Here is a 24,728-nt window from a genome sequence, read left to right as displayed (position 1 = left end):
ACATTGCTATAAGAGTCTGATGACAAAAGAGTGGAAAGTTATATACACAGTCATATGTTGAGGCAGAGGTGGGCAGTTCATTTTCCTACATGAGAGACCGTGACTGATGTGGAGGGCAAAACCAATAGACTGAACTTAATTTTGCTCATTATTATAATTATTGATATTTTGTATTAAATTTGTCACTCAATATTAACCCCTTTCCTACAATGGACGTACTATTCCGTCCATGTGACCTGGGACCTAATTCCCATGGATGGAATAGTACGTCTAGCGAGATCAGCTGCGCTCACGGAGGGAGCTCAGCTGATCGCGGCCGGTTGTCAGCTGATTATCACAGCTGACACCCGGCACAATGTGTCAGGGGCGGTCACGGACCGCCCCCGATACATTAACCCCTTGCACACCATGATCAAACACGATCACGGTGTACTGGGGGTTAAAGGGAAGCATCGGGAGGGAGGGGGCTCCCTCCGTGCTTCCCTGAGCCCCCCACAGCAGCGCAATGTACAGCGCTGCTGCAGGGGTCTCCTTCCCTGCAGGTCCCCGGATCCAAGATGGCGGCGGGGACCTTCGGGGGCCTGCAGGGAGCTGGCTTCCTCACTGCCCGCAACGCATAGGCATGAGGAAGCCTGCAGCAGTGCCTGTGACAGATCGCTGATCTTTCACAGTGATCTGTAATGTCACAGATCAGCGATCTGTCAAAGGACAGTGATGTCTCCCCTGGGACAACCTAATAAAGTTAAAAAAAGTGTAAAAATAATTTTAAAAAATCGTCAAATAAATTAAAAAAAAAATATTCCCTAATAAATTCATTTTTTGGAAATAAAAAAAACAAAAACAATAAAAGTACACATATTTGGTATCGCCACGTCCGTAACGACCTTCCCTATAAAACTGTCCCATTAGTTAACCCCTTTAGTGAACCCCTTAAAAAATAAAAATAAAAAACAAAGCAAAAAATAATGCTTTATTATCATACCGCTGAACAAAAAGTGCAATAACGCGCGATCAAAAAGACGCATATAAATATCCATGGTATCGCTGAAAACGTCATCTTGTCCCGCAAAAAACGAGCCACCATACAGCATCATCAGAGAAAAAATAAAAAAGGTATAGCTCGCAGAATAAAGCTATGCAAAAATAATTAGTTTTTATATAAAATTGTTTTTATTGCATCTAAGCGCCAAAACATTAAAAAGACATAAATGAGGTATCGCTGTAACTGTACTGACCCGAAGAATAAAACCGCTTTATCAATTTTACCGCACGTGGAACGGTGTAAACGCACCACCCAAAAGAAATTCATGAAACGCTGGTTTTTGCTCATTCTGCATCCCAAAAATCAGAATAAAAAGCGATCAAAAAGTGTCACGTACCCGAACATGATACCAATAAAAACGTCAACTCGTCCCGCAAAAAATAAGACCTCACATGACTCGGAGGGTCAAAATATGGAAAAATTATAGCTCTCAATATGTGGTGATGCAAAAACTATTTTTACAATATAAAGCGTCTTTTAGCGTGTGACAGCTGCCAAAAATAAAAACCGCCATAAATAGTAAATCAAACCCCCCTTTATCACCCCCTTAGTTAGGGAAAAATAATAAAATTTAAAAAAATGTATTTATTTCCATTTTCCCATTAGGGTTAGGGCTAGGGCTAGGGTTAGGGCTAGGGTTAGGGCTGAGATTAGGGTTAGAGGTGTGTTGGGGCTAGGGTTGGAGTTAGAATTGGGGGGGTTTCCACTGTTTGGGAACATCAGGTGCTCTCCAAATGCAACATGGCGTCTGATCTCAATTCCAGCCAATTCTGCGTTGAAAAAGTCAAATGGTGCTCCTTCCCTTCCAAGCTCTGCCATGCGCCCAAACAGTGTTTTACCCCCACATATGAGGTATCAGCCTACTCAGAACAATTTGCAAAACAACTTTTGGGGTCCTATTTCTCCTGTTGCCCTTAGGAAAATAAAAAATTGGGGGCAAAAATATGATTTTTTTATTTTGACGCCTGGGCGCTTTAAACTTCTGTGAAGCACTTGGGGGGTTCAAAGTGCTCACCACACATCTAGATAAGTTCCGTGGGGGGTCTAGTTTCCAAAATGGGGTCCCTTGTGGGGAGTTTCAAAAGTTTAGGCCCATCAGAGGCTCTCCAAACGCACAGGACACCCACAGACCATTCCATCAAAGTCTGCATTCCAAAACGTCACTACTTCCCTTCCGAGCCCCGACGTGTGCCCATACAGTAGTTTTCTCCCACATATGAGGTATCAGCGTACTCAGGACAAATAGGACAACAACTTTTGGGGTCCAATTTCTCCTGGTACCCTTGGGAAAATAAAAAAATTGGGGACTTAATGATAATGTTTGTGGAAAACTACGATTTTTTTATTTTCACACCCGGGCATTATAAACTTCTGTGAAGCCCTTGGGGGTTCGAAGTGCTCACCACACATCTAGACAAGTTCCTTAGGGGGTCTAGTTTCCAAAATGGTGTCATTTGTGGGGGGTTTCCACTGTTTAGGTACATCAGGGGCTCTCCAAAGGCAACATGACACCTGCAGACCATTCCATCAAAGTCTGAATTCCAAAACGTCACTACTTCCCTTCTCAGCCTCGACGTGTGCCCATACAGTAGTTTTCTCCCACATATGGGGTATCAGTGTACTCAGGACAAATTGGACAACAACTTTTGGGGTCCATTTTCATAGAATCATAGAATCATAGAATCGTAGAGTTGGAAGGGACCTCCTGGGCCATCTGGTCCAACCCCCTGCTCAAAGCAGGATTCGCTAAATCATCCCAGTCAGATGTCTGTCCAGCCTCTGTTTGAAGACTTCCATTGAAGGAGAACTCACCACTTCTCGCGGCAGCCTGTTCCACTCATTGATCACTCTAACTGTCAAAAAGTTTTTTCTAATATCTAATCTGTGTCTCCTCCCATTCAGTTTCATCCCATTGCTTCTAGTCTTTCCTTGTGCAAATGAGAATAAAGTTGATCCTTCTACAATGTGACAGCCCTTTAGATATTTGTAGACAGCTATTAAGTCTCCTCTCAGTCTTCTCTTTTGCAAACTAAACATTCCCAAATCCTGCAACCTTTCCTCATAAGACAGGGTTTGCAGACCGGTCACCATTCTGGTCGCTCTTTTCTGAACTTGCTCCAGTTTGTTGATGTCTTTTTTAAAATGTGGTGCCCAAAACTGGACACAATATTCCAGATGAGGTCTGACCAAAGAGGAGTAGAGGGAAATAATGACTTCACGTGATCTAGACTGTATGCTTCTGTTAATACATCCTAGAATTGCATTTGCCTTTTTTGCTGCTGCATCACACTGTTGACTCATATTCAGTCTGTGATCTATTAGTATACTCAAGTCTTTTTCACATGTGCTGTCACTTAGCCCTATTCCTCCCATTCTATATATGCTTTTTCCATTTTTATTGCCCAGATGTAGTACTTTGCATTTCTCCCTGTTAAAAACCATTCTGTTAGTTGCTGCCCACTTCTCCTGTTACCCTTGGGAAAATAAAAAAATTGGAGACTAAATGATCATGTTTGTGGAAAAAATACAATTTTTTTATTTTCACGCCCAGGCGTTATAAACTTCTGTGAAGCATTGGGGGGTTCAAAGTGCTCACTACACATCTAAATAAGTTCCTTAGGGGGTCTAGTTTCCAAAATGGGGTCACTTGTGGGGGGATTCGACTGTTTAGGTACATCAGGGGCTTTCCTAACGCGACATGGTGTCCGATCTCAATTCCAGCCAAAAACGTCAAATGGCGCTGCTTCCCTTCCGAGCTCTGCCATGCGCTCAAATAGTCGTTTACACCCACATATGGGGTATACGCGTACTCGGGACAAATTGCACAATAACTTTTAGGGTCCTGTTACCCTTGGAAAAGTAAGAATTGAGGGTGAAAAGATCATTTTTGTTGATAAAATATGATTTTTTAATTGTACGGCTGTACGTTATAAACTTCTGTGAAGCCCTTGGGGGTTCAAAGTTCTCACTACACATCTAGGTAAGTTCCTTGGGGGGTCTAGTTTCCAAAATGGTGTCATTTGTGGGGGGTTTCCACTGTTTTGGTACATCTCTCTCCTCGCTACTACTCTGCTTCTCCCCTCTGCAAATCTCTTCACTGGCTTCCATTCCCTCAGCGTATCAAGTTCAAATTACTAATACTGACCTACAAGGCCATCTATAACCTGTCTCCCCCATATGTCTCTGAACTAGTCTCCCGATACCTTCCCTCACGTAATCTATGATCCTGCCAAGACCTCGTTCTCTCCTCCACACTTATTTGCTCCTCACCCAACAGCCTCCAAGACTTCTCTCGAATAGCCCCCATCCTCTGGAATTCTTTGCCCCAACATGTCCGACTATCAACCACATTCAGATCCTTCAGACGGAACCTGAAAACCCACCTCTTCAAGAAAGCCTACAGCCTGCAAGGACCCCACTACCTCCTCACCACTACTGGAGATATCACCTCAACCAACACCGGAACTGCTGCAACCCCCCAACCTACTGTCTCCTTCCCCACCATCCTGTAGCATGTAAGCCCGAAAGTGCAGGGCCCTCTCCCCTCTGTATCAGTCTGTCATTGTAAGTTTGTTTACTGTAAGTGATATCTGTAATTTGTATGTAACCCCTTCTTATGTACAGCACCATTGAATCAATGGTACTATATAAATAATAATAATAATAGTCTCTGAGATCTGATGGGGCTGTTGTTGTCCATCATGTGAAGAATCCAGCACTGCCATCAATTTTGTTGTTCTGTTCTTATGGAAGAACACTGGAATAGAAAAGAAATCTAAAACGTAAAGGTAACAGAAAAAGACACTTAGGTAATAGTTGGGAGGTGGGTTTAAGAAAATGAGCTAAGTATTAGTATGAGAACACTATTATTGCAGCACAGCAGTGACTTGTGCACAATGACCCAACAGCTTTTCCAAACATAATAATGAGCCTTTTTGAGAGTAGAAAATATGCACATTACTTCACTCTTCATTAAGAAGATAATAAGGACATGACCTAATTTACATGCCATGTAATGAGTGGGAATTGCTTGAAAAGATGTTTACTGTTCTGACATGAAGAATCTAACTGGAGAAGAAATATGGTAAAGCATACCATGATAGAGCTGGTAAATCTATTCATGTTAAGTCATCCAAACATGGTTTATTTTTGTACAATCAAATAATAGAAATACACACGATACAGATAGATAGGAGAACTACCTGGATGGGCCCAAAAATCCAAAGACAATGCAGCTTACATTGCCTTTTTGAGTCAAATAACCAACCTAGAAGATTAAAATAAGTTAAAATGACTTTCTTCCATGGAACTGAAACGTGACTATACTGTACATTTCACATATATATAGTCATCCTACCTGGAGCCCACTGTGTGTCTTGGTTGCAGTTTCCACTATAATATGCCTTCCTTTCACTTGCTTCCAAGATGGGCACCATAGAGGCACAAGGAGTGCAGTGGCAAGTCTAAATCATTTCTCCCCTGCCTTTCCACTCCCACAGATGAAGAAAGGCAGGGATGACATGGTTTAAACTTACCACTGCATTCTCTCAGTCAAAACCATCTTTTAAGCAGGAGTAACAAAATGTCAAACTGAGGAGGCAGCAGGAGGCACCTGGAGAGCAAAAAATAAGGTTACTATATAGACACGTTTTTAGTTCTAGGGTGGTGTTGGGGGCATCGCTAAGTTTTACGCATCTCTAAGCATCTTACTTGTGTGGAGTTCTTCTACTTTCAGAACATTCCCCACATTTTATGCAATGCACATAACATAAATGAAAATATTTTCTTTAGTTGTGGTATCATCTATGTTCTACAGAAAGTGACAGCCACTGCCTATGATATTATCCAATTCTACATAGATGCTTGCATGAGCTACAGTCCACTGTACAATAGAATGTTGGGGTAGTTTACCATCTATAGTGTTTTGCACAATTTCACAACAATAATATTCATCAGACTGCACCGACATATATGCCGGTAGGGTTAGGTACTCCGCCACGACTCTGTCTGATAAATATGAACGCAATCTGCTGATCTAAATAACTTTGACCTTGATGGCAAATAGGCTGTTTGTTGTGATACAGCTCACATGTACTGTAAATGCTTATCGGTAGAGTATGTAACAGTTGAGGGGGTGCCATTTAATTTGCAGCCTCAGGCAGAAGACTAAGTATAAGCCCTCTTGGGAAGTCAGTACCATATCTATATATACTTCACATAGATATTTTATTCTGTGGACAAGTTTAAGTAGGTAATAATAAACACTTTGATCTTTGCTGAGCTAGAAAGTTCCAATAAAAGCCACAATTAGTCACCATTCTATGTCATTACCGTATCTCTCCAGCAGCAGACAAAACAGGAAAGAATAGGACTATGTTATCATGCAATCCAGGTTGCCGGAATGAAAAAAGAGATGAAACTATTGGAGAGACTGTGCATACAAGTGAAAATAGCAAAAACCTAAGGGAAAAGCAAGAATTAATTGGGCACTAGACTATTGCTTGCAGGACACTGCTGCTGAATTGGGCCTTTGTTGTATATAGTACCTGAAAAACTGCATGCCTCAAAATACTCATTATTAGTTACGATAGCAAAATATAATCAAGGCATACTGAAGCATTTATAAAATGTAAAGACCTTTCTCATTACTGATCTAAGCTTGCCAGTCACAGCATTCCCAGAAAACTACCAAATGGGGTGAAAATAGATATTATTGGCATACACAACAAATCATAGGGAAAAGCATTTTCGAGACAAAGTCAAAAGTAGATCCTAAAAGAAAGAAAAAACATAAAAATTAATTCTTCTCATCTTACAAAAATAAAGAAACCAAATATTTGCTCACAGTTATAGGAAATCATCGAATATGGATGCAGTGCAAAGAGACTTCAGGACGGTTCCTGAGCCATGTGAGAGAGGAGGAAAAAAGTACCGCTACCACAGAAAAATTATGTATTAAAACATCAAATTTATTTGGTAAGTTAAAACCAGGGAAAAAAACTAAAAACCATAATAGGGGAGGGAAAAGACACTGTAAATACCCGTTTCAAGCTACATGCTTAGGATTGAGAGTAAGTACCTCGAAACTCGAAGACCGAATGTCTTTTCTCTCCCCTCATGCTGTTTTGTTTGTATCGCTGCTTTTAAATTACTAAATAAATGCGGTGTTTTAATACATAATTTTTCCTATTTTTGCTCGTTTACCCCCCCTTCAATGCCTCATACTTCTCATCTGAACCCGCCTGCTTCACACTATGGTGCAGCGCTGTCTTACTTTTGCCTGTGTTTAGTATGGATGGCTGCCTCAGACTTGACTTTTAAATATCATATTATCATTACTTGGTGGTCTGATTCACTGCATTTTAGATTTTTTACTTTTTTCAAAACTGGGAATGGGTCCAAAATAAAAAAAAAAAAAGAGGAATAGATCTTTCAATTATTTTCCTCTCTTCCGTTGGGCTCCATTCCTACTTTGGTTAATAAAAAAAAAAATCGTGCAAACCATCTGCTTCAAATCGAAAATAAAGCATAGACCTCTAATATCACTAGTACCAGGTAGCAACATTTGTTAATTTTTTACCTCCTTAAGGAAATGTAAATAACCGGTTCACTAGGTGTCATGTAACTAATTATTTGGATTGTATAAAATTGTGCACAAAATACTAATTGATTCTATACTGTATACACTATACTGCACTCGGTATTGTAGTAGTTAACCCCTTAACATCCACTGACAGACACAGTCCGTCATGGCCGGGTGTAAGTTCTCACTCCAGGACAGAGAGTGTCCATCATGCATTTAAACTAACACTGCGTGTAAACATGCAGTGACAGTTCATTGCCGACAGCTGTCTGTGACAGCTGAGAGGCATGGCAACGGGTGCAGGAACCCATGCTGTTGGTTCCCACACCAAGAACGCTGTGATAGGTCAGTCAATCTGACTGACCAATCACAGCATGACCAAGCTGGAGATGCTGAAATATCAGCACCTCCCGCCCGGTCAGTGCAGGAGTTCAGTGCTGCCAATGGTTGAGCTTCTGCACTAACAGCCAGGAGCGGCGTCAGCGTTTCAGCACAAAACATACCTGACTGAGATAATACAATCAGTGCCTGATACATGTTGCCCATGGATTGGGTAGCATGAATCAGCTGAGACATTACCTTTAAATGGAAATGTCATTTTAGATGTTTTAATTCCAGACAAATTGCAAATGTGATAGCTATGTACAGTATACTGCTCAACTATGAAACAGTGGAACGACTTCTCTATACAAAGCAGTTTATTTGTTTTACATTCCATTTTAGTGCTGACATTTACTTATGGTGCCCCCCTTGACCTTCTACATCTTTCTTCCAAACAGATTGCCATCTGTAGCTATTGATCTATGTGGTGCCAAATCTCCATTTTTTATGCAATGCATTTGATAGTTGTGATATGTCATGAATACCTTGCACTAGCATTTAACAATATTTATTCAATCAAGCATTGACACAATACCTCCGGATGGAACTGCGGTGCGCATCGCTCTGATATCTGTCCCGCCCATGTTCCGGCATCTACATGCCTTCTGCGCATGATCGAGAGCTGTCAGGCATCTTGTGCTCTCGTGCATGCACAGTTAAACTTGATGGCCAGGGCACGTTTGTGTGATGTGGTGGGGGCGGCACGCATGCACCATATAAGCTTTTCCATTGGTCCATTGCAGATCACATGGTACACCGCGTGACCCATAACTTGGGAGATAAAAGGTCCTGTTTGGTTACATATCAAGCATCCCCTTCAGAAAGCAGTATTTGTTGGAACCCAACATGTGCAATTTCGATAACACGTGTAATATGAAAGACTGAACTCACAATTTGATTCACAAACTCTGTATAACATGAAATGTCATCAAAGGCCTACATCAGAGAAATAGACCATGTGCAGTGGGGCATAATTAAACCTGTGAAGCTGGAAGGCAATTGTGTGTCCTGTGGTGTGGTGCCTTTTGTTCTGTTGATAGAATAAAGAGAGCATCTACATGGGAGATGAATATCTTGTCTGACCTCTTTGAAGGTACAAAACCCCCTGTGGAGGTTGGATTACAAACCACTGTTCTTCAGATTGACCTCTTATCTCCAAGCCAAATGCAGTTGAACGTGTCCTCAGGCCACTTGATTCAAAGACCTTTTGGTTATATACTAGGATGTCACCTGCAGGAAGATAAAGACTTCTACAATCACCTTTGACCCTCTTACCCATTCTTGACCTAAGAACACCACCTTCAGGAAAGTGTCTGCATCAGCAGTCTCATGCATCTTTCTGGAGAACTCAAAAGTTTGTGACCAGATTGGATGGTACCTTTATGTGGAGGTGTTCTTAGGGATGGGAAATGTATGGGCTATATCTAATGTGACTGATAAAGGGAACACACCAAGCTAGTTAGGCATGCTTCCCACCCGCTACCACTCTCTCCTATTACCTTTTCCCATTATTGTGTCCTTGTCCCTTAGTTATATTTCCCTTATGTATGTTATTCTAAATATTCTATTTGTAATAAATCCCCTTTAAAGATCCCGTAGCTCCTGTAAATTGATATGAACTAACACCCCAAAACTCAGCAGATTCTACAGTATTGTAACATGCAAAATGCACATTGGGGGTGTTGCCAACCATTTTTCCTAACAGCCTGAGCCTCACTTGACTTGTGGTTTTGATGTACCCATAGCTGGCTTTCGTTTGTCTGTTTTTTTTACACACTTTTTTACAAACTGTTATTCTAAAAGAAAATTGTTAATAAAAATCACTATTTAAACCTTTCTTATCCACATACTCCTGTTATCTACATAAAGCAGATAGTGGTAAGTAGGTTCAGTTTCCAAAGATTTACTATTCCAATATTTAGACCGATTTTGCCTACCTAGCATATGTGCATAGCAGGAGCTGTCATATTGTCATCAAACCCTGTTAGGACTCATCTAATAATGCAGAGTCGCACAACATTAATTGCAATGTAACCATGATATTATCATTACCACAGTACAAATTAACTTCCATCTTGTCCCTTTCTGTCACAAGTCCACTTTCTGCTCTTAGGTTCTGCCTCCCGTGTTTTGCCCAACGTAGCTTAGATATTGCAATCCTCGAGTGAAAGCCACATGTAGAGGCTTTGGATCTGCTCAAACAACAAGCTGAAGTGAATAACATTGATTTTCTTCTGACAATGCCATGTGTCAAGGTGTGGGATATAGTAGGCAGAAAATGAACAGTCAGTTCATCCAGTCAATGAGCTACATTAGGAAAAATGGTCAAACTAAAGGACCCTAGCAAGACTGATAATGGCTAGATGGGATGGCTAGATAACTGAGTCAAGGTATCTCCAAATTCTCAGGCCGCGTGGTGTTTTCATAATATGTAGTAGTTGTTCCTTATTACCTGTACAATGAAGGAAATCTGGTGCACGATGCTTCCAAAGCACATTGATGTGAATGGGGAGAAAAAACTAGCTAGTCTAAGCTCATGTAAGAGGTATTGTAACATAAATTGCTAACATAATAGTGATAGAGTTAATAGAAAGACGTTAGAATTCACAGTACATAACAGTTTGTCGCAGACTGGTTAGAGTGCTCATGCACCTACTATGGGCACATGAGCATCAGCACTGAAAATTGGAGGAAAGAAAGAAGGCCTTATGGTATGATGAATCTCATTTTCTTGTGCATCATGTAGATGGAGTGGTACGTGTGCATCACTTACTAGGGAAAGAGACAGCATCAACATCCACTTTGGGAAGACAGTAAGTTGGTATAGTCTGAGTGATAGTCTGTGATACTTTACTGTGAGTTTTGGCAATCATGTTCATGTTTCAATGAAAGAATCCATGCACCTAAATGTTATAGCATGATTATAAACCATGCCATACTGCCAAAAATGGTCAGGAATAGTTTGAGAGCATAATACGTGTTGACTTGCTCAGTTACTTTTCCAGATTTCAATCCAATTGCATATATCTGGAATACACTGAAAATAAATTTCTGAGACATGAAAACACTAACTCCCAACTTAATGGATCTTAAAGAAGCACTCAAAGTTTGTAGCCTCTTAATATACTGCTGTCATCATATTATATAGCACTGTGTACTTACTATTGCTTATTTTGCCCTTCTACCCAGTAGATTTTTCTTTTTTCTCTGCTCTACAGTGGGTTCGGAAAGTATTCAGACCCCTTTAAACTTTTCACTCTTTGTTTCATTGCAGCCATTTGGTAAATTCAAAATAGTTCATTTTTTCTCTTTAATTTACACTCTGCATCCCATCTTGACTGAACAAACCCCAGAAATGTAGAAATTTTTGCAAATTTATTAAAAAATATAAACTGAAATATCACATGGTCTAAAGTATTCAGGCCCTTTGCAAAGACACTCATATTTAAGTCACATGATGTCCATTTCCTTGTGATCCTCCTTGAGATGGTTCTACTTCTTCATTGCAGTCCAGCTGTGTTTAATTAAATTGATAAGACTTGATTTGTAAAGGCACACACCTGTCTATATAAGACCTCACAGCTAACAGTGCATGTCAGACAAAATGAGAATCATGAGGAACTGGCCAAGGAGTTCAAAGACAGAATTGAGGCAAGGCACAGATCTGGCCAAGGTCACACAAAATTTCTGCAGTACTAAGGGTCCTAAGAGCACAGTGGCCTCCATAATCCTTAAATGGAAGAAGTTTGGGACCACCAGAAGTCTTCCTAGACCTGGCCGTCAAGTCAAACTGAGCAATTGTGGGAGAAGAGCCTTGGTGAGGGAGGTAAAGAAAGAATCCCAAGATCACTGTGGCTGAGCTCCACAGATGCAGTAGGGAGATGGGAGAAAGTTCCACTAAGTCAACTATCACTGCAGCCCTCCACCAGTCGGGATTTTATGGCAGTGTGGCCCGACGAAAGCATCTCCTCAGTGCCAGGCATATGAAAGCCTGCACAGAGTTTGCTAAAAAACACATGAAGGACTCCCAGACTATGAGAAATAAGATTCTCTGGTCTGATGAGATGAAGATTGAACTTTTTGGTGATAATTCTAAGTGGCATGTGTGGAGAAAACCAGGCACTGCTCATCACCTGCCCAATACAATCCCAACAGTGAAACATGGTGGTGGCAGCATCATGCTATGGGGGTGTTTTCAGCTGCAGGGACAGGATGACTGGTTGCAATTGAAGGAAACATGAATGTGGCCAAGTACAGAGATATCCTGGATGAAAACCTCTTCCAGAGTGCTCTGGACCTCAGACTTTGTCAAAGGTTCACCTTCCAACAAGAAAATCACCCCAAGCACACAGCTAAAATAACAAAGGAGTGGCTTCAGAACAACTCTGTGACCATTCTTGACTGGCCCAGTCAGAGCCCTGACCTATACCCAATTGAGCATCTCTGGAGAGACCTGAAAATGGCTTTCCACCAGCATTCACCATCCAACCTGATGGAACTGGAGAGGATCTGCAAGGAAGAATGGCAGACGATCCCCAAATCCAGGTGTGAAAAACTTGTTACATAATTCCCAAGAAGACTCATGGCTGTACTAGCTCAAAAGGGTGCATCTACTCAATACTGAGCAAAGTGTCTGAATACTTATGACTATACAATATTTCAGTTTTTCTTTTTTAATAAATTTGCAAAAGTTTCCACATTTCTGTTTTTTTTTTCCGTCAAGATGGGGTGCAGAGTGCACATTAATGAGAAAAAAAATGAACTTTTTTTGAATTTACCAAATGGCTGCAATGAAACAAAGAGTGAAAAATTTAACGGGGTCTGAATACTTTCCGAACCCACTGTAGAACTCTCTTTTTCCAGCAAAAACCATACCCCTCTTCAACTCCCAACCCATCTCTTCCCTCCTCCCACTGCCAGGGACTTTTGCAGTGACTGATGACTCATGCAGAGAAAATTGGCTTCCTGTTTCTACATAGAGTTTAGGAGGATTCAGCCAGTCAGTTTTTAATCACATGATGCCATAGCCCTAATGTAAAAGAAAAGAATTAACTTGGTACAAGGTCAAAATGAGCAATTGTAAGTCCACAGTGCTATATAATATGATGACTGAAATATATTAATAGGATAAACATTTTGATGGGAGGAGGAATGCTTCTTTAAGGAGTGTGCAGCTAGTGTTTTGGGGGCATAGCACCAGTATATAGGTTTTTTTTATTTTTAAGGAAACTGGGAAAATTGTTTGGAATATGTATTCCTAGTTGGCATGTGGACATGTGATTATTATACCTGCACATACAGGTGCATCTCACAAAATTAGAATATCATCAAAAAGTTACCATATAGACTCGTGTATAAGCTGACCCGTGTATAAGCCGACCTCTCTAATTTTGTCACAAAAAACTGGGAAAACTTATTGACTCATGTATAAGCCTAGGGTGCACAGTGAGTGGCCCCAGTTATGCTGCACAGTGAGTGGCCCCAGATATGCTGCACAGTGAGTGGCCCCAGATATGCTGCACAGTGAGTGGCCCCAGTTATGCTGCACAGTGAGTGGCCCCAGTTATGCTGCACAGTGAGTGGCCCCAGTTATGCTGCACAGTGTGTGGCCACATCAGGTTGCTGCTGCTGCCGCTGCCTCTGTTACCAAAAAAAAAACTGTATACTCACCTCCGTTGCAGCCCCCTGCTCATCAGCGATGTGGGCTCTGCAGTGACTGTGCAGGCAGATGGCGCGATCGCGCCCTCTGACCTGAATGTCACTGCAGAGGACACAAGACAGCAGAGCGACGCGCAGGGACAGGTGAATATGCCTCCCCCCGTTCATACTCACCCCCATCCTGGCGCTTGCCTCTGCAGTGCAGCCCCCCTGCTTGTTCCATGTTCTCGGTGCTGCTCTTCCTGCTTCAGCGGTCAAGTGGTACCGCTCATGTATATGCGCATATTTATGAGTTTAATGAGCAGTACCACGTGACCGCTGAAGCAGGAAAAACAGGGGGCGCCGAGAACATGGAACAAGCAGGGGGGCTGCAGAGAAGGGTGAGTATGATCTCTGACATCCCCGCTCCCCCTCCCCTGCCGATCCCCCCCCAGTATATGACTGGTGTATAAGGCGAGAGGGGGACTTTCATCCCAAAAAATGGTCTGAACATCTCGGCTTATACACGAGTATATACGGTAATTTATTTCAGTTCTTTAATGCAAAAAGTGAAACTCATATTATATAGAGTCATTACAAATACAGTGATCTATTTCAAGTGTTTATTTCTGTTATTATTGATGATTATGGCTTACAGTCAATGAAAATCCAAAAGTCATTATCTCAGTAAATTAGAATACTTTATAACACCAGCTAGAAAAAATGATTTTAAAATCTGAAATGTTGGCCTACTGAAATGTATGTTCAGTAAATGCACTCAATACTTGGTCGGGGCTCCTTTGTCATCAATTACTGCACCAATACGGTGAGGCATGGAGGCGATCAGCCTGTGGTACTGCTGAGGTGTTATGGAAACCCAGGTTGCTTTGATAGCAGCCTTCAGCTCGTCTGCATTGTTGGGTCTGGTGTCTCTCTTCTTCCTCTTGACAATACCCCATAGATTCTCTATGGAGTTAAGGTCAGCCGAGTTTGCAGGCCAATCAAGCACAGTGATACTGTTGTTTTTAAACCAGGTATTGGTACTTTTGGCAGCGTGGACATGTGCCAAGTCCTGCTGGAGAATGAAATGTCCATCTCCAAAAAGCTTGTCAGCAGAGGGAAGCATGAAATGCTCTAAAATTTCATGGTAGACGGCTGCGCTGCCTTTGGTCTTGATATTTTAATTTTGTGAGAAGCACCTGTATACCTGCATGGCGCTGCAATGTTCCGCTTGTTCATAGTACAGGCATTTCAATCACTCTTTCCAATACGCTACAGTAAAAGGCCGTTTCTCGATGTAGTAGGAAATAGTCTAGAGAAAAAAAATAAATTAATTATTCATTAAAAATGACATTACATTCCAGCCCAGCCTACGTATTCCTCTGTCGACTTTGCAGCGTATCTTTCTCACTGCCTGCCGGTGTGGAGATGATTATTCTGCTGAACAGTGAAACCTCTCTATGCCAGCATGGTAATAGCATCCTGTTCTGTAATATCTCTTGGAGGAAAAAAACTTCTAACAATGTAGCGAGAAACAAAAAACATTTCATGTTATTCTCCTTTCAGGTGCAAATGAAGTGCAGCTGGTAGCGCCTACAGTGGGGGGGTTTCTTGTATTGTTTGAGAACCTTAGTGCCTGTGGGTGGACACTTCAAGCATTGAGTTATTTTCGTGCCTCAACCTGGCTTCCCAACATCCGCAGCTTCATCTTCAGGGCCATGTGGAATATGACATGCCCCAGCTCACCGCTCATCTATACGCAGTACCATATGGAATTTTCTTGTCCCCGTTCATCCGTCTTTCCTGGCTCCCTACACCTACACTTCACATCAGACAGGCAGCAGCTGCTGGTGAGATTAATTAAAAGCTACAGGTGGTCATCTGACAAAAGAAAGAGCAAGGTGAGGGAAGGAAGAGGAAAGTCATGAGTGAATTTCGAGTATATCTAGAGTGAAAGATGATTACTCCTGTGGCTGAAATGGCACAAGTGACTGCTGTAGGAGAGCAATTAAAAAAAGCACTTCAGCATGAAATCTGCCCAACATCTCAGGGAGGAAACCTACTTGGCACCAATTTACAGCCATGATCCGTGCACCTGTGCAGGAAGAATGGTGACAAAAGAATCACAGCTTTCAGGGCACTGCAGGGAGTTCCATTTAACAGCAATTTGGGCTGTAGCCTTCCATTCTATAGCTGAAAACCTGCGGGCTCTTACCTTTAAATGAGTTGCTCTGACCATTAGTTGCCGGTTGGGGTTCAGTTGACTTTTTTCTATTTTTTTTTTTAAAATTAATGTCGATAGGTGATTTTAAATTTGGGGTGCTGAATAGCATTCCTACTGGGAAATGTTCTAGCAGAGTTATTGATCCCTGGAGAGTTAAATGACCTATTCTAGTTAAATAAGTCAGACTCAGTCTATATATCAGTAGGAATCCTCTAAACGTCTGCACTGTGGAGTTAGGGTGCCAATCAGTCATTTTCTAATCAATAAAAATAAAGTAAACTGGTCGGAGTGACAAGTACGAATTCTTGACTTGGCAAAAATATTAAATTATGTCAGATTGTCATGGAAACTTCCAATGGAAAGCCTTATTGGCAAGTCGACGAAAGTGACATTTTAGACGCCTGTCTTGAAATAAACTATCATCCTCAATTAACACAGAAAAATCAGTATGGTAGCAATCTCTAATTCATTTGGAATGGATTTCAAAATGACATCTGCTCTATAGTTTTCAGATGTTTTTTGACAAATTGGAGCAACCATGAATATAATTAAGGTGCTGCTCCTTTACATATAAACATTGTTTAGCCCTGTCTTTTTAAAGGGATTGTCCAGGCTGAAAGTAATAGACTGAGGACCGCTGAATCATGACAGTGTGCAGTGTGCACATTGTCAGTTCCTCTATGCCGTATGAGGCTGGGCGGTTACATGACTACATGTATGTGATTTGCATACTTGCAGTCACCTGTCGATTAGACTTACCCAACTTCTCTCAATAGAAGAGAATTTAAAGAATTGCGGGAGTCAATTATGAAAATTGTGAAGCTGCACAGGAAATATAGGGGAATTGTGGAAGTGTGTAGTGGGGCCATACTAAATACAATATTGGTTCAGACATCTCACTGTAAAACACTTTAGCAGCTGTAGGTATTCATTCTCTCAGGTAACAGCTTGAAACATGAAGCCACAGGGTTTTTATATCTAAAGCAGAATGTTTATTTCCACTGATTGCACAGTACCGAAAATAAAACAATAAACATAAAATCCCTAGCCTTGTCCAGGCACTAACTAAATAATACAGACCTTGGCTACTCAGACAAGCTGAGCTAGTCTCAGGTCCGTCACCCAAAATTGCTATAGTCCATAGCAACCTGTGATACTTGTACTTTGGTGCACGCGGCCTGTGCAGTCTTCTCTCAGATACATTCTTTCTTGTCTTCAGCTCCAACAGAACCCACTCTGCTCAGCTTCCCCAGCTGTAATGCTGTAGATAAGCCCCCGATGTAACCTGAAAAATATGAAAAATTAATTATATTATACTCACCGGGGGGCGGTCTGCAAAGGCGCACTGCTTTGCCCTGTTGAGGGCAGAGCAGAAAACTGCAGTGCGCAGGCACCGAACCTCTCCCGGCGCCTGCGCATTGCAGGACTCTGCTCTGCCCTCAACAGGGCAGAGCAGTGCGCCTGTGCAGGAGCCACGACAGGCAACAAAGATGAGGCCGTCACCGGTAGAAGATGGGAGGCGCCGAACCGGACCGTGACACACATCGGACCAAAACCGGACCCGGACCGCCCCGGGTGAGTATAATATAACTCGTTTTTCTTCTCTTTCAGGTTACATCGGAGGTTTATCTACAGCATTACAGAATGCTGTAGCTAAGCCCCTGATGGCGGTGCCGGCAGCTGATACTCAAAAAATGGGGTGACAGATTCCCTTTAAAGGGACTCTGTCAGCTTAGAATGACCATTCACACCAAGTACAGGTTTTCTATGCACCATCATTTAAATGCACCTTCCTACCTGCTTCGTTTCCTTCTATATCCACCCTTCTCTTGCTCTGTAAAGCCAGAGCTATCAATCAATGAAGAAGGAGGTGGAGATAGAGGGAAATTAAGCAGATGGAATGATGTATTTAAAAGTTTGGCCATGCCTTAGTGCACCATACGCCACTTCTTGGTTGGAACAATCTCTTTAGTGGGAGCAGCTACCGTACTTGAGATTCTTGTACATGATTCTACCCAGGTATTCAGAGTTTTTGGAATAGTCAATGGTAGAATTAAGTAATATTTTGATTGTCCTGGCTTTATGTGTGTAACAACATCACTGGTAGCCATTTCTACTACTGACACTATAAATTTTCATGATACTCTGGCTTACTTTTTTTTAGCTCTGTTAGACTCTTTTGTACACAGCATTGGACAGCGAGTTATCTACTCTGATTGATATATCAGTCAAAAGACCTACTTATTCAGTGGCTGTCTTGGTGCTTGTCTTACCTTTCAACATTTTCTTCTATATGGTTTAGAAAAGTAGTGGTCTCCAGTCCATATTTACTGTACCTTGACTAGACTAGGATGGGACTGTGGGTATTTACCCTTGGTGTAAACTCTCACCACTAACTCTTCATTTCCAATGAAAACATCCAGAACCTCCCAATTTACTTGGTGACATTTTTTTTTCTTTGACAGGCACACCCCCTAGGCCTGCAACATTGATAGCTAAACTCAACAGTTTCTCCATCATTAATACTAAGTAGGAATTTAGTTGTGCTGACTCTGGTGATACGAGTGTGGCTCAAAAATAGGGGCATAAAGATTGGGCTCTTGTGGGAGGAGATCACGCCAACACCAATGCCTATTTCTTCTCTCACTTCCTCAGGATGTACAGTATGTGATTTGTCCAAAGATGGGGAGAGTGAAGCTGGCACTAATTTTAGGGATCGCATGACATAACAATGTTATGTGATTCTCAGCACAGCCAATGTCAATACCACTGGAACGGTGCAGGCATCGGAGATGAGTATAAGTGTTATTTTAATAGGGGCAAACATGAATATTGAGAAGGGATTGATGGTTGTTTCAATTAATTAAGAGGTTAGCTATTTCATTCTTGGTTAAATAAATACCTGTCTATGATTTGTCCTTGGGTATGCTTCCCTTGTACTGTGAACATTGCATGTGGGAGAATTTGGACCTCTGCTCCAGCCATTCTCTGGTCCACATGCAACGCTTTCTTTTGGAACACCTCTCTAGCATCCGTGCCTCATCTTGTTGCCGATATCCCTCAAGCAGGAATACAGCGACCACAACAGCACACTCAGCGTTGTTCATGATGTGCAAACTTCAAAAGAAAGGTAAAGATGAGGGAAGTTTGCAAAAAAAAATAACACGATTATTATAACTGGACATGTTTAATGTTCAGATTGCATATAATTGATAGCTGACGTAATTAGTAATGGAAATGCTACAAAGATCCTACAATGGTGGGGGCAGGCGCGGCAGGAAAACTAAAATGACTGCCCATGACAAAGTGTATGTACACACATAGAAGCCAAGCAGCCCCCCATTTGCTTTCAAGTGTAAAAGCATAAAAAAAGTAGAATAGAGTTATGATTACATATAATAGATAGCTGACCTAAAAAAGGAAACGCAACAAAGATCCTACAATGGAGGGGGCGGGCGCTGCTAGAAAACTAAAATGGCTGCCCATGCCTATGTAAAAGCATAAAAAAATGTAGAATCGAGTTATGATTAAATATGATAGATAGCTGACCTAAAAAAGGAAACGCAGCCAAGATCCTACAATGGTGGGGGTGGGCGCGGCAGGAAAACTAAAATGGCTGCTCATGCCAAAACGTAAGTACACACATAGACGCCAAGCAGCCCCCCATTTGCTTTCAAGTGTAAAAGCATAAAAAAATGTAGAATAGAGTTATAAAAAAAGGAAACTCAACAAAGATCCTAATTTGAGACCCCAAGCAATGCCTACCTTGCAAGACAGAGCAAAAAAACTGAAGGTGTTATAAAATCCACAAAATAGCGCAGTAGCTAGTGTTGAGAATTCCGATACTACAATATCGGGTATCGGCCAATATTCGCGGTATCGGAGTTCCGATACTGAGTTCTGATACATTTAGAATATCGAATACCGGAATCGGAAGTTCCCATAATGCAATGAGCCAGTTTGATTTTATTCAGCCCATGAGGAATCCTAAGAAGTGTGGGCACATCCTTTTATGCATGTTAGGCATGTTAATTAATGGAATGGCTGTGATTGGCTGCTGAAATGATGTCATGATGCACTATAAAAGCTGCCGCCGCCATTTTGGGTTCACTCTGCTGTGAATTTACTTAGGGACAGGACACTGCTGTTCTGACTCTGAAGGACAGTTTGAGCTAGAGATTTGCTTTATTGTGCTTTACCTAGGCTACTTTAGCAACCGCTGTGTGAGAAGCTTTCTTTTGCCTTGCAGTGCTGTTCACGGCTGTCTGCGAGGTCTGTGTGTGAGTGCAGCTCACGCTGTAGTGTGCTCTGCAGCCACCTCCGGTTGTAGTCCGCTCAGTGTGCGTCACTGCCTCATACATTGTCCTTTCTTGCATTAGTGCAGCTCATTTTTCCTGATTTCTCCTATTAGTGTGGTTCCATCCGTATCCAGCTAGATTGCGTGAAAACACTATATAGGAGTAGATAGAGGAGCTTTTCTGCAGCCTTGCAGTGCTGTGCATGGCTGTCTGCGAGGTCTCTGTGTGTGAGTGCAGCTCACGCTGTAGTGTGTTCTGCAGCCAATTCTGGTTGAAGTCCGCTCAGCGTGCGTCACTGCCTCATACATTGTCCTTTTTTGCATTAGTGCTGCTCATTTTTCCAGATTTCTCCTATTAGTGTGGTTCCATCCGTATCCAGCTAGAATATTTGCAAACACTATATAGGAGTAGATAGAGGAGCCTTTCTCCTGGCTTGTTCTCTGCAGCCCCAGCCACATTAGTATTACCCTATTTTTTGGAGCCTCATCTATTGCATTGTAGGTTACCTTCCTGCATTGCAATAGCTACAAAAATGTTGTGATACTATCGGTTTTACATCTTTGGGCACATCCAGTGTCTTTTTGTGAAAAAAAAAAAGTTAATAAAGTTCACCCGACACTCCACTTTACAGTTGTGTAGGCCACATTAGCTCATATTAAAGTCTAGTCCACACTTTAAAAAATTAGTGTTTCTTATACCTGTTAGCAGCTGTTCAGGAATAAGCACACTAAGCCCATAGTACTTTTCTGCCTATCTTTATCAGTCTACCAAGATGAAGAAGGCAGGGAGTAAGCTACGTGGTCGTGGGCGTGGAGTTTCTGCCGGGAGAGGATGTGGTGATTCTGTGCCTGCTGCGGGCACCAGTGACTCAGCATCCCCCAGTCCTTTATGCGCAGCTTTGTTGGAGCTCGCCGTACCCCACTACTGCGGGACGAACAAATTGAAGCCGTTGTCGGAAGGATGTCAGCTAACGCATCGACTTCGATTAGTTCCAGATCCTCTCAGGTCCAGAGCACTGAAGACTACCCATCTGTCTCTTCACCACCTGCCAAATTGCCCAAGCAGTCAGAGAGCCCTGGACAGGAGCCATCTCTACTTCTGTTCTCTGAATCTGTTGGCTTGGAAAGAGAGGGCCAGCCAAGCAGCATTCGAGAATTTGAAGAAGAGGTAGTATGCAGCGATGCGCAACAGCTTTGTTTCTCTGAATCTGAAGAGGCGGGTGGGCCAGTGCCTATGGTCAGCACACCTCAGTACGCATCTGATGATGAGACTCAGGTGCCACTTTCTGGTGTGTACTGTGCTGTCGAGGCTACTCAGGAGAAGCAGTCATTTGAAGAGGGTAGTGTAGATGATGAGGTCCTTGACCCATCATGGCGTGAAGTACAGGAAGGTGGTGGGAGCAGCTCTGAGGAAGATATTCCCAGAATGGCCAAAAAAGGAGGGAGAGGGAGGGGGCAGACTCAGTTGCCTGTAGCCTCCACTTCGGCACCCATTAGGAGCATGCCTCTTCCAAAACCCAAAACGGGCGCTCCCAAGACTTGCAGTGCCTGGTCCTTTTTTGACACAGTTGCAGGTGACATTTGCTTTGTCAATTGCAAGCTGTGTTATCAGAAAGTGAAAAGAGGGAAAAGTGTCAGCAAACTCAATACCACAAATATGTGGAAACATGTGCGGACCAAGCACGTGGTGGAGTTACAAAGACACACTGAAGACCTAGGCCAACCTACAGCGCCACCTACCACCTCTTCACCTCGTGTTGTATCCTCTTCCTCCAGCTCACACACAGCTGATTCGGCTTCCTCACAGGATCGCCATGGAAGAACCTCTGGCACTGTTGTACAGAGACACAGTGTCATTCCACCCACAGCACCACGTTCCCTGTCCCTCACACTCCCAGGCCAGTCTACAGACATCGGTAGCACAGGCATGGGAGAAAAGGCACCCATACTCGGCAAACCACCCCCGAGCACAGGCTCTGAATGCTGGCATTGCAAAACTACTGTCCCTTGAAATGCTCTCATTCAGGCTGGTGGAGACTGACACCTTCCATAACTTCATGGCATTGGCAGTCCCACAATACAACGTGCCCAGCCGCTTTTATTTCAGCAGGCAAGCCGTCCCTGCCCTGCAAGAGCATGTGGAGGGAAAAATTAAACATGCGCTACTCAACGCCGTCAGTAGCAAGGTCCACCTGACCACCGATGCGTGGGCCAGTAACCATGGACACGTATGATATCTTTCCCTCACTGCCCATTGGGTAAATGTTGTGGAGCCGGGTACAGATCTTGAGAGTGGCGCTGTACGTGTCCTGCGAACTCCAAGGATTGCAGGAATCCAGTCTGTACACATTGACTCCTCCTCATACTCCAATTCCTCTGAATCAGCGCTGCAGGAGCCTTCACAGTCTACCTCCACATGGACACGTGAAAGCTTACCTGTTACGACCGATATGAGCACAGCCGTGGCCAAACGTCAACAGGCCGTATTGAAATTAATTTCTTTGGGGAATCGAAGCAACACAGCGCAGGAGCTTTGGAATGCCATCAAGCAGGAGAGCGACGTGTGGTTTGTGCCAGCGAATCTCCAGCCAGGCAAGGTAGTGTGTGACAATGGCTGAAATCTGGTGGCAGCTCTGGGCCTAGGCAACCTCTCTTACATCCCATGTCTGGCACATATGCTCAACTTGGTCATGCAGAGTTTTTTGAGGGACTATCCGGATCTTGATGCACTGCTGCACAAGGTCCTCATAGATTTATTATTATAGCGCCATTTTTTCCATGGCGCTTTACATGTAAGGAGGGGTATACATAATAAAAACAAGTACAATAATGTTAAACAATACAAGTCATAACTGGTACAGGAGAAGAGAGGACCCTGCCTGCGAAGGCTCACAATCTACAAGGGATGGGTGAGAATACAGTAGGCGAGGGTAGAGCTGGTCATGCAGCGGTTTGGTCGATCGGTGGTTACTGCAGGTTATAGGCTTGTCAGAAGAGGTGGGTCTTCAGGCTCTTTTTGAAGGTTTCGATGGTAGGTGAGAGTCTGATATGTTGTGGTAGAGAGTTCCAGAGTAGGGGTGATGAGCGAGAGAAATCTTGTATGCGATTGTGGGAAGAGGAGATAAGAGGGGAGTAGAAAAGGAGATCTTGTGAGGATCGGAGGTTGCATGCAGGAAAGTACCGGGAGACGAGGTCACAGATGTATGGAGGAGACAGGTTGTGGATGGCTTTGTATGTCATGGTTAGGGTTTTGTACTGGAGTCTCTGGGCAATGGGGAGCCAGTGAAGGGACTGACAGAGGGGAGAAGCTGGGGAATAGCGGGGGGACAGGTGGATTAGTCGGACAGCAGAGTTTAGAATAGATTGGAGGGGTGCGAGAGTGTTCGAGGGCAGGCCACAGAGCAGGAGGTTGCAGTAGTCAAGGCGAGAGATGATGAGGGCATGGACTAGGGTTTTTGCAGATTTTTGGTTGAGGAATGAACGGATTCGTGAAATATTTTTGAGTTGAAGTCGGCAGGAAGTGGAAAGGGCTTGGATATGTGGTTTGAAGGAGAGATCAGCATCAAGGATTACCCCGAGGCAGCGAGCTTGTGGGACTGGGAAGAGTGGGCAGCCATTTACTGTAATGGATAGGTTCGTTGGGGGGGTCACGTGAGATGGGGGAAAGATGATGAATTCTGTTTGTCCATGTTAAGTTTCAGAAATCTAGCGGAGAAGAAGGATGAAATAGTGGACAGACATTGAGGGATTCTGGTTAGTAGGGAGGTGATATCTGGTCCAGAGATGTAGATCTGTGTGTCATCAGCATAGAGATGATACTGAAAGCCATGAGATTCTATGAGCTGTCTCAGGCCAAAGGTGTAAATGGAGAAGAGCAGGGGTCCTAGGACTGAACCTTGGGGGACTCCGACAGATAGGGGGCGAGGTGAGGAGGTGGTGTGTGAGTGGGAGACACTGAATGTCCGGTCTGTTAGGTATGATGAGATCCAGGATAGGGCCAAGTCTGTGATGCCAAGGGATGAGAGGGTCTGTAATAATAGGGAATGGTCCACTGTGTCAAAGGCAGCCGACAGGTCCAGGAGGAGGAGGACAGAGTAGTGTCGCTTGCTCTTGGCGGTTAAGAGGTCATTGGTGACCTTAGTAAGGGCAGTTTCAGTGGAGTGGTGTGACCGGAAGCCAGATTGTAAGCGGTCGAAGAGGGAGCAAGAAGAGAGATGGGAGGACAGTTCAAGGTAGACGTGTTGTTCCAGTAGCTTGGAGGCATAGGGGAGAAGTGATATAGGGCGATAGCTAGATACAGAGGATGGGTCAAGAGAAGGCTTTTTGAGGATAGGTGTGATGGAGGCATGTTTAAAGCTTGAGGGGAAAACACCAGTTGTTAGTCATAGGTTGAAGAGATGGGTTAGGGTTGGGATGAAGACTGTGGTGAGGTTTGGGATGAAGTGGGATGGGATCGGGTCAAGTGCACAGGTGGTGAGATGTTATCTTGAGAGTAGAGTGGAGAGTCGATCTTCTGTAATGGTGGAGAAGTTGGTTTTGGGGGTGGAGGGCTGGGAAGTCAGGA

At 43.2% G+C, this 24,728-nt stretch overlaps 1 long non-coding RNA gene across 6 annotated transcripts in view; it reads right to left on the bottom strand.

Annotated features, from left to right (window-relative positions):
* Positions 1-5,629, bottom strand: part of LOC141048968 (uncharacterized) — a 33,168-nt gene extending 27,539 nt beyond the window's left edge. For 3 of the 6 annotated variants that reach the window (XR_012220215.1, XR_012220216.1, XR_012220217.1), the window contains exons 1-2: positions 5,400-5,629; positions 5,245-5,309 (exon numbers count right to left, since the gene is read on the bottom strand). This is a non-coding gene — a long non-coding RNA (uncharacterized lncRNA). The remainder of the gene's footprint in view (positions 1-5,244; positions 5,310-5,399) is intronic. The other 3 variants (XR_012220219.1, XR_012220218.1, XR_012220220.1) reach the window with 3 other exon arrangements.
* Positions 5,630-24,728: the final 19,099 nt, after the last annotated feature.

The sequence above is a fragment of the Dendrobates tinctorius genome, unplaced genomic scaffold (assembly GCF_039654945.1).
Source record: "Dendrobates tinctorius isolate UK_male_01 unplaced genomic scaffold, ASM3965494v1 ptg000139l, whole genome shotgun sequence".
NCBI lineage: Eukaryota > Metazoa > Chordata > Amphibia > Anura > Dendrobatidae > Dendrobates > Dendrobates tinctorius.
This window is presented reverse-complemented; position numbering and strand designations above follow the sequence as displayed.